Genomic DNA, 11,223 nt, shown 5'->3' with positions numbered 1-11,223 from the left:
TATTAGTAAAAATACTTGCCTTATATAAAATTACCAAATTATTTAAGCGAGTCCTAATTTGCAAGCGAATTTCCAATATACGTATTATATATTTTTTAATAATATTAATAATTATTTTGTTATTAATATTCCTACCTTATAAATTATTTCAATCTAGACACCAGTTAATATTTCAATTTAAACGTAATTACTTTATGGAAAATACAACTAACTTCTGTTTTAAGCTTTGAACACTTGCTTGTAAACTTAATTAATGCTATTTACCTAAACAGATTAATGTGATACTGCCTTTATTATTATAGTAAATTGCGTAACGTATGTAGTAAAATGTAGGTAAGTAATATTTATATCAATCCTAAATAATATTTATAAAGTCCAGTTTTCAATCCTTATTACTTTATAATTTTTTTTATTTATTTACACGTTTTTGTGTTACCAGTACCAATTCAAAATATTTTTATTTTTTAATTTCCTTTGTTTTGTAGGCCTTATAACGTAATATTTCTTAATAATTTTCTTTATGAGATCATGTATGAGATTATATTTTTTTGATCCAGTGTATTTTTTTTAATATTATTTGACATTATTTTTTACTATTAAGGATATAGATTTTTGTGATTTCTGCCCAGTACATTTTTATTGTAATTTAAAATCCTCAAATATATTTAAACAAAAATATTTGAATCAGTATACAATGTAAAACTATTATATTTCGCCTATATGTAGTAAATAAACAATTCCTTATTTTATCCGGTTATACCACCGTACTCATACATTCCTGACTTTATTATATTTAACAGTATTAATTCTTTTAACAATGCCTCTTTAATATAATTATCTATATTTTTTATTTTTTCATATAAATGCAACGAAAAATTGTTTACCTATTCTATAAATTTAATATAAATCTAAATACTACATCAACACTCTCATCTTTCTTCTTCTTAAAACTTATCTTGACGTCTAATTTCATTTCTAAATAAATAACCTCTAAATAATGTTCTTCATACACAAAGTTCATTCCGTTTATTTGTAATACATGAATTAAATCAAATGTTATTTTACTTGTTAATTTTTTGCTTGTATCAATTTTCAACCGTATATCATGTTATAATAGAAATATATAATAAAAATCACGATTCTCTTCAATTTCAATCATATATAAAAAAATATTTAAAACTATAGTAGTTACTATTGCATACTAAAGCAATGTTATTCCTAAATATACCTCGTTTTTGTTTGATTTTTTTATTATGTATACCTATTTTATAATAATTTTAATAATATTTATCATTATTAGTTTAAGAGATGATTTTGTTGTAAGTAAATTAAAGATCTATTTTGACATAATATATTTATTTCATGAATGTTGTGGTGCAATAAATAATTTATTTTTTATGAAGTTGTTTTATTTATTTGACCTTCTATGTATACATGTGGAGTGAAGATTTAACTACCGGCGGCCGGCGACGGGTATTACAGTATTATCGATTCCTTTATAATTTAAATAATATAATAAAAATGGAGAATGTGTTGCCGTGTTCAGCCATGGTTCAGCCGAACCAACCATACACAAAAAAGTAGGCAGTAGTAGTATATTATCTGTGGTCACTAATTTGGCAATTTCTATAAAACGAAAATATCTGGTTGTAGACAGGAGGAACTACTTTTCTATATATGTAGTTACATAATAATATTAAGCTTTCCGAAAGCGACTTCGCCCGCGAAACTAAAGATATCCCGCATTGTTTCCATTCCCGTGGGATTCCCAGGATAAAACTGTCCCATGTCCTTTCTCAAGTCTCGAGCTGTATTCTGTACTTTTTTAGTTAAACCCGGACATACATACAGACAAACAGGCAAAAATTCTAAAAACTGTATTTTTGAATTCGACTTCGATTGTAGATCTTATAAAATATTCATCATTATTGCGTTTTGCCTTTCCTAAAATTTTATTATTTGTATATGTAGTTATTGAATTACATAATATTAGTAATTAACTAATTAATACAGGGTGTCCCAAAAAGTAGTGATGAACGGAAGCTGGGAGGTAGAGGACCTAGAGGGCTATCCGAATCACCCCCATGTATGTTATGCGATTTTTCGTATTTTCGGAGTTATGACATTTTTTTCAATTTTTCATCTATCGCTGAGTACGATGAGATTTTTATTTATGGTGACGTGAATTATTGCGCTAGATGCTTGATTTTTTGTGTGCTAAGCTGAAAGAGAGGCCAATTCAGTATGGTAACATTTACTATCGTTAGATCTTCGAATGGAATAAAAAAAGAATTAAATGCCGAGAAATATGAAATTACCCAGTATGTTCACAACTTCAAGGGCCCATAAAAAAATAAAGTCACATAAAAAAAGTTTTCCATTTGGCTTTTAAAAACTTGCTCTATCTATCAGGTAGCTACCCTAAAAATTTCATTTTATTATTCAGAAGGCTTCAATCGAAAAATTGAAATCTAAATATGGTAAGTGCAAAAATTTTATTAACATGATGATCATTAAAACCAATAAATAGGTGTTTAATTACCAGATTTTTTTTAAATAATCCCGCTGTTGCTCAATGCAAGTGCGACATCACCGTAAAAAGTTGTCTTTTAATTGTCTGAATGCCCTTTTATCATTTTTATTATTTCCGGGTTATTTCTTCCAAATTGTGGCATTCTCTCAAGTAGCCGAGGTCTTTTTGGTATCCCCATTGATACAAATCAATGGGGTTTAGGTTGAGGGACCGTGGAGGCCAGGCTTTAAGGCAGGCGTCACCGGCGCATGCGCAGGCTGCAACGACCAATCCATCTTTCAAAATATCTTTGCCCTTTAGCCTGGCCTCCACGGTCCCCGGACATAAACCCTATTGATTTTTTTCCGTGGGGATACTACAAAGACGAGAGACTGCCACAATTTGGACGAAATAACCCGGAAATTCATAGTAGCAGAAGAAACCATTAGAAACGATAAAAGGGCATTCAGACATTTAAAAGACAACTTTTTACGGTGATGTCGCACTTGCACTGAGCAACAGCGGCGTCATTTTAAAAATTTCTGGTAATTAAACACCTTGTTATTGGTTTTAATTTGTTTTTATTAATCATCATGTTAATTCAATTTTTGCACTTACCTCATTTAGATTTCAATTTTTCGATTGAAGCCTTCTGAATAATAAAATGAAATTTTCAGGGTAGCTACCTGATAGATAGAGCAAGTTTTTAAAAGCCAAATGGAAAACTTTTTTTATGTGATTTTATTTTTTTACGGGCCCTTGAAGTGGAGAACATACTGGGTAATTTTATCTTTCTTGGCATTTTAATTCTTTTTTTTATTCCATTCAAAGATCTAACGATAGTAAATGTTACCATACTGAATTGGCCTATCTTTCAGCTTAGCACACAAAAAAAATCAAGCACCTTCCGCAATAATTGACGTCACCATGAGTGAAAATATCACCGTACTCGGCGATAGGTGAAAAATTGAAAAAAACGTCATAACTCCGAAAATACGAAAAATCGCATAACATACATGGGGGTGATTCGGATAGCCCTTTAGGTCCTCTACCTCCCAGCTTCCGTTCATCACTACTTTTTGGGACACCCTGTATAGTAAAAGAAAGAAAAGCTAGTAAGTAAATACTATATGTAATCTCCTTAGATTACAAAATAAAAGGCAGATGGAGCATGACAATCATCCATCGCCCTTGTCAAAGAAAATACGAAATCAAAAACGAATACGAACCTCCGCCAGTGCTATAGCGATTCTAGTGTCATGCAATACGTCAAAAGCACAGAGCAAGTAATATAGTAGTCAAAAGTCGTTTGCTATTTTAGTAAAAAAATGCTGTCTTGTGCTATTAAAACGCTGTAAAATTTGTTCCCGAAAACAAACAAAAATATAAAACATCGTTTTACAGGTTTTCTGTAGATTATTTGGCTTATATAATTTTGTATACTTACAAATAATAATTTTACATATACGAAAGAATACAAAACTTCAACGTATGCTGCCAGTATTATGAAAATGAATTTGCGATTTTTATGGGTAAGACGGTAAAATGGTTAAAAGATCTTCGGGGAAGTGCTTTTCGATTTTGAATGTGATTAAGTATGTATTTGTATAGTGCAATAAAGGTTCATGATCATTATTAGATAATTTTAATAAGCTTAATACTTTTTTTTGTTACTTTTATATAGCTTAAAAACTTCAGTCGTTTTCGCGATTTAATTCATTTGAACTCCGTAATGGATATGACAAAATTATTATTATCCAGAAATTATATTTATTTATTATCCAGTAAAGCAGCTGACAATGTGGATGTCGTAAGGTGTCACTGAAAATCAGTGTTAAGGTATTAGGTATGCCTCAGGTATCCTGAGCGGCTTCCTTTTTTAGCGCAAGCAACCATACATAAATTTATGTTTCCTATTTGTTTATTATTGTTTGTTTATGTTTATTCATAATTTACAATGCTATTGTTGTGTGTTTGTGTGTATTGGAATAAATGGTTTCTTCCTTCTTTCTTTCTAAAAATAAAATGTCCCGTGTTCTCAACTAAAAACTACCGCTATCCGCATTCATATATTTTGAAAATAAAAAATAATATAGGTAATCATTGTAATTTTGAAACATTTTTTTCATGTAATTTATTTAATTAAAAATTTATCATTTATGTAACAAATGAATTTTTACAATATTATAAAAATTATCATGCACAAGAATTTATAGCAAAAATTTATGTAGCCAACTACCATAATAATTCAGATGATTGCAATGTCACCTCATAAATCAAAATCGGTTCAGCGGTTTATACTGCAGGGCGTGCCAAAGAAATATTATACTTAATAGATACACTCGAAAAACATTACCCTCTTTCTTCCGTAGTCGGGGAAAATTTTGGGAAAATTTTCAATATCTGGTAACATAACACCCACACAGAAGCACCGTGTACGTAAAGTGCAGCGGCGAAATGACAGCACACATAGCTTTATGGAAATGACGATATATTATTCGGTTTAGTTCGGCAACGCCAACGCTCCATCTGTCTTTTATTTTGTAATCTAAGGTAATCTCAAAATAAGTGTGTGTATAGGTACGTACAATAACTCAATTGTTTAAACTGGCGGTAGTTTTAATTGAAACAGAAAGTCTATACTATCCTTTTTAATAACAAAGACATCTACATCTAGATGATCTAGACAACTCGACATACCGAGTAAATAAGTTAATATTCATAAAAATGTATAGATGTCGCTGTTATAAAAAATATCTTCATTATGACTGTAAATAATCTTCAAAAACATTACGGCAGATGGAGCTGTTATAAAAATGGTGGGAATGGTTGTTTATCAAACCATTTTTTTTTCAGAAGTTCGGTAATTTCAAAAATGGATTCAAGTGGTTCGATTATAAAATGTATTCGCTGCTGAAAACTAATGCAAATAAGTAATACAATGATCTATAACAAGATCTATAATAATATAATTTATACCCAACGCCGCTAAAGAAGTTTTCACTTCAATAAATGCCAATGCGAAGTAATAGATTTTTTTTGAAGTGAAAACTTCTTTAGCGGCGTTGAGCACTTTTTCTGTAATGGGTATAAAATCTTAAACTCGCGTCAGGACACGTGGCCTGATCGAAAAAGCGTAAGACGGATGGATATCAAACATGCTCAACGTTAATAATCAAGTTTTCACTTCTGCCGGCACTCCCGGAGTGCAACCCGTCTTTTTTTTTTTGGTTGGTTGGTTCTCTTTAACATGCTGTATTTTTGTATAACCAATTTTTAAGTAAATGCACACATAGAAAATGTTATAACTTATAAGTACCAAAATTGCTTTTTGAAGTGAAACTTCTTTAGGCGCGCTGAGAGTAAAATTTCAAGATCGCGTCATGGCAATACCGTCACGTCATGGAGTAAGGCGACGATTTGGTATATTTGAATTTTGCCAAAGAAGTTTTACTTCTGACACGTGTGCTCGGCACACATGCTTATTTTTTCAAATTTTGGTTTATTTGTATGGAACGGCTGGATCGATTTTGATAGGACTTTCACTGAAAGATGTTACCAAGTAAGAATCTAGATTAAAATATTTAACTTAGGCAGTAGCCTGAAAAGCATTTCAACACGCTTTTATAAGCTTCACCTGTATTTTTATATGTAACCATATGTAACCGACTCCTAGCCCCTAGGTATAGGTAAACTCGTTTTTGACCCGCTTTAAACGGACAGTCATAAGAGAATTAAGATTATTAATTCTTTAAATTAAAGGCTTTTTTCATCTTTTTTTTTATTATGTTTTTATACTGATATTCCAAGAGGAATAGGAAAATTCATTAACGCGGGTGGCCGCGTGGGCTAGATAATAAAGGGAAACTTTAAATGTAGTTTAAAATAACGCATGACAAAAGTGACGGGAGTTAATGTAGCGGGAGGTAAAGTGACGGAAGCTAAAGTGACGGGAGGTAAAGTGACGCAAGTTAAAATGACGGGAGGTAAAGTTAAAGTCAAAATTATTTCGATTAAGGGAATAAATAGATACTTAAAGTCTAAAGATAATAAAGGGAAACTTTAAATGTAGTTTAAAATAACGAATGTCAAAAGTGACGGGAGGTAAAGTGATGGAAGTTAAAGTGACGGGAGTTAATGTGACTGGAGGTAAAGTGATGGAAGTTAAAGTGACGGGAGTTAATGTGACTGGAGGTAAAGTGACGGAAGCTAAAGTGACGCGAGTTAAAGTTAAAGTGAAAGTTAAAGTCAAAATTATTTCGATTTAGGGAATAGATACTTCATACTTATAGATAATAAAGGCAAACTATAAATGTAGTTTAAAATAACGAATGACAAAAGTGACGGGAGGTAAAGTGATGGAAGTTAAAGTGACGGGAGTTAATGTAGCGGGAGGTAAAGTGACGGAAGCTAAAGTGACGGGAGGTAAAGTGACGCAAGTTAAAATGACGGGAGGTAAAGTTAAAGTCAAAATTATTTCGATTAAGGGAATAAATAGATACTTAAAGTCTAAAGATAATAAAGGGAAACTTTAAATGTAGTTTAAAATAACGAATGTCAAAAGTGACGGGAGGTAAAGTGACGCGAGTTAAAGTTAAAGTGAAAATTAAAGTCAAAATTATTTCGTTTTAGGGAATAGATACTTATAGATAATAAAGGCAAACTATAAATGTAGTTTAAAATAACGAATGACAAAAGTGACGGGAGGTAAAGTGATGGAAGTTAAAGTGACGGGAGTTAATGTGACTGGAGGTAAAGTGACGGAAGCTAAAGTGACGCGAGTTAAAGTTAAAGTGAAAGTTAAAGTCAAAATTATTTCGATTTAGGGAATAGATACTTCATACTTATAGATAATAAAGGCAAACTATAAATGTAGTTTAAAATAACGAATGACAAAAGTGGCGGGAGGTAAAGTAATGGAAGTTAAAGTGACGGGAGTTAATGTGACTGGAGGTAAAGTGACGGAAGCTAAAGTGACGGGAGGTAAAGTGACGCGAGTTAAAGTTAAAGTGAAAGTAAAAGTCAAAATTATTTCGATTTAGGGAAAAGATACTTATAGATAATAAAGGCAAACTATAAATGTAGTTTAAAATAACGAATGACAAAAGTGACGGGAGGTAAAGTGATGGAAGTTAAAGTGACGGGAGTTAATGTGACGGGAGGTAAAGTGACGGAAGCTAAAGTGACGGGAGGTAAAGTGAAAGTGAAAGTTAGTCAAAATTATTTCGATTTAGGGAATAAATAATTACTTAAAGATAATAAAGGGAAACTTTAAATGTAGTTTAAAATAACGAATGACAAAAGTGACGGGAGGTAAAGTGTCGCGAGTTAATGTGGCGGGAGGTAAAGTGACGGAAGCTAAAGTGACGCCAGTTAAAGCGACGGGAGGTAAAGTGACGGCCGTGGCGCGGCCAGTATACTGAACTAGGTACCTACCTAGCTTTGTTTCAATCCGCGAGCAAAAGCAAGTTTATTTTCAATTCTTTATAATATGTTATTCTGGTTAATAATATAAGGTGCATCTCTACAAAGTCAATCTCATCAAAATCCGTTTAGTGGGATGTACGGGTACAGTTTCCATTTTTCCTCAGTATATTATAAATAAATAATAAATAAAAAACACTTTATTGTACAATGCACAGATAAACAATACAATAATATACAAAAAGAATCTTCACCGTACAAATTGGCGGCCTTATCGCTTTGAAGCGATTTCTTCCAGGCAACCTTGGGATATAGGAAAATGAAAAGATTGAAAAAGGTAGATAGTGCATATACAAGGAGTGAATACAAATAAATATAATAGATATGAGTAAGTTATAAAATTACATATAACGAAAGAAAGAAAAACGTGCAGAAGAGGATATTATATAAAAATTTCAGGTAGAGAAATAGGTACAACAGAACAGATGCAGAATGATTATGAGGACAGATAATATTTTTTAATTGCAGCTTTAAAACTATTCAAAGTTATTTGGTACACGAAAAAATACAATTTTCCATTACATAGTAACAAAATGCAATTTTCAGGTTTTTTTTCTATTGTATTTCTGACACATACGAACAATAAAATATTATTAAGTATATCTTGTAACTCCTAATTACCAAAACAGTGAACTCTGCGCGTCAAGAATCTCGTGACGTCACACGATGTAGGCGGCGCGGCGAGTGACAAAATTATTTTGCAAGCGCAACTAAAGTCCCAAACTTTTTCATAGTTCAAAGAAATGAAAAAGTTTGTATGGTTAAACTTTTTCATTTCTTGATATATTTTATTGATTTTTTCACATATTATATGTTTTATTTTACTTTAATTTTTATAATTTAACAAAAAAAAAAATACTAAATTTCTCCATTTAGAAACTAGAAGCAGATAAAGTTAGTTGAAAACTTTCAAAATTCGAATTTCTTTTACCCGCAAAAAGCCATATTATTGCCATTTTATTGTTTCCAAAATATGAATTTAAAAATCAACAATCAATTTATATTTTATTAATTTCAATGTTATAAAATTAATTCTGATTAAAGAATGCTGAATTAATTTCAATAATATGGATTAATTTATACATATATAACTAGCGCCACCTATGAACGATTTTTAAAAACATGTTTCTTAATTTTTCAAACAGATGGCCATGGCTATACCACAGTCTATAATATATATAATAATTATAATATCACTAATCACACTAATATAATAAAGCTGAAAAGTTTGTTTGTTTATTTGAACGCGCTGTCGTTTGTACTGGTCCGATTTGAAAAATTCTTTCGGTGTTAGATTGCCTATTTATCGAGGAAGGCTATAGGCTATATTATATCATCACGAGATCAACAGGAGCGGAGCAATGCGGGTGAAACCGCGGAGCACATTAAGTTGTGTTATAGGTATTGAGGACTAGCGCTATCTGCGAGTTCGTTTGTATGGCTAAATGTTTAGGGCGGTTTACGGTTAATAGGTATAACATAACACCAACATAACAGTCATAGGGATTAGGCATACTTAATCCACGACTGATGATTATGATGGCTTGATCATACCTACTTATCTACATAATACAGTGCAACCTTAATATAACGTAGGTACCTCAATATAACGATTTCCTCGATTTAACAAATTTTTCGTAATCCCCTTGAATTTTCCATAAGATTCAATATAAAATATCCCTTTACCTACATTACGAACATTTTTTGCGAACAACCTCATTATAACGAATTTTTAACTATCAAGAAAAGTATAAATACCTCTAATTAACGAATTTCGTCAACCCAAAACCTTTTTATAAAGTTCCAACCTGTGGTTCCAAGTTCCAACCAATGTAATGATTCTTAATCTCATAGTACCTACTTAGGTAGGTACCTATGTGATTCATGTCGCGACAGATTTCGATATTCATCATTTTTGTTTAATTTAAATTGGAAAGTAATGTGAACACTGCTGCTCGTCACTATTGTTAAAGATTCAAGTTGAAATGGATCAGAAACGTAAAAGACCTCTTTATAACGAATTTTAGACCAACCTAACCTCAACATAACGAACCTTAGTTCAACGAATTAGGTACCTACTTACCTACTTGATATAACGAATATTTATTTGTTCCCTTCAGATTTGTTATATTGAGGTTAATATTAGTACATTATTATGTAGGTAGGTATGATAGATACCTATAGTCCGGGAGCCAGTGACAGATTTTCACAAAATGCATCGCAATCGAAAATTCGTGAAATGCATAAGGTAGGTACCTACTTAAAATTTACTATGATCTCTCGAGACCATCAGCTGTGACTCCGTGGGTGGAGCGGGCAATGGCAGCCTCCCACGCAAATGGAAAGAAAAATCCAATCCTTTCCTTTTATTTAAAATTGTGTAATAGGTATACCTAGGTAAAAAAAATCAGTTAGTAATAAATATTTGAGAACCATCAGATCAAAAAATTTATCCTTGTTACTTCTGTTAGCTTAGCTACCAGTTACCACAATCAAGAGTTTCGTACAGGAAATTATTTGGCGTCTCATCAAAATAAAGCTACTCACGTAAAATTAGCTTGATAGTAATCACTTGTAAAAATGGGCGAAGGATCCTGGACTATTAATTTTTTTGTATTAAGTAGTTAAATGTAGTCATTTTTTTTTTAATCTTTTTTTATTAAGGGATTTTTGTCCGAAAGGACGATGACAATCCCATCGTACCTTGTAAACAAATATATTAACAAATGTAGTCATATACTTTGCCTTCAAAACAATACATATTATTAATTATAAATTATAATATTCTATTCATAATTTAAAGTGTAAGTCTTGAATAATAAGTCTGAATTTTCGTGGTAGTCCATAAAAACATTAAAGAGGATTATCATCAATTTTGTTGCACTTGTTTTTGACTGAAGTTCTGAGAGCGCGCTTGCTAATGTGTTGAGCACTGACTTTGAATGTGTGTAGGGTCATTATGCTGCATTATTTGTTACGTTTAGGGCTGGGATGGGCCTGTCCCTATCGGCGGCGATTCCTACGCTCCCTTCCGTGGGTATTTGAATAGGCTCGCGCGTTGCGTAACGCGCGGCCAATGACAGCGGCCGTGCACATGCACGGGGCGGAGCCGTTACGTCACTGTGCTCTGCCTCCGCCGGCCGCGCAGCCGCCGCGTGACGTCACGCAGCCTTCGCCCCGCGCCTGCAGCGACCGCAGCGCCCATGCGGCTCGCGGCGTCCGGACGA

This window comes from Colias eurytheme, chromosome 15 (genome assembly GCF_061535395.1).
Source record: "Colias eurytheme isolate Ceu_HAF_F1 chromosome 15, ilColEury1 Martin Lab GWU primary, whole genome shotgun sequence".
Lineage (NCBI taxonomy): Eukaryota > Metazoa > Arthropoda > Insecta > Lepidoptera > Pieridae > Colias > Colias eurytheme.
Note: the sequence above shows the minus strand (reverse complement) of the source record.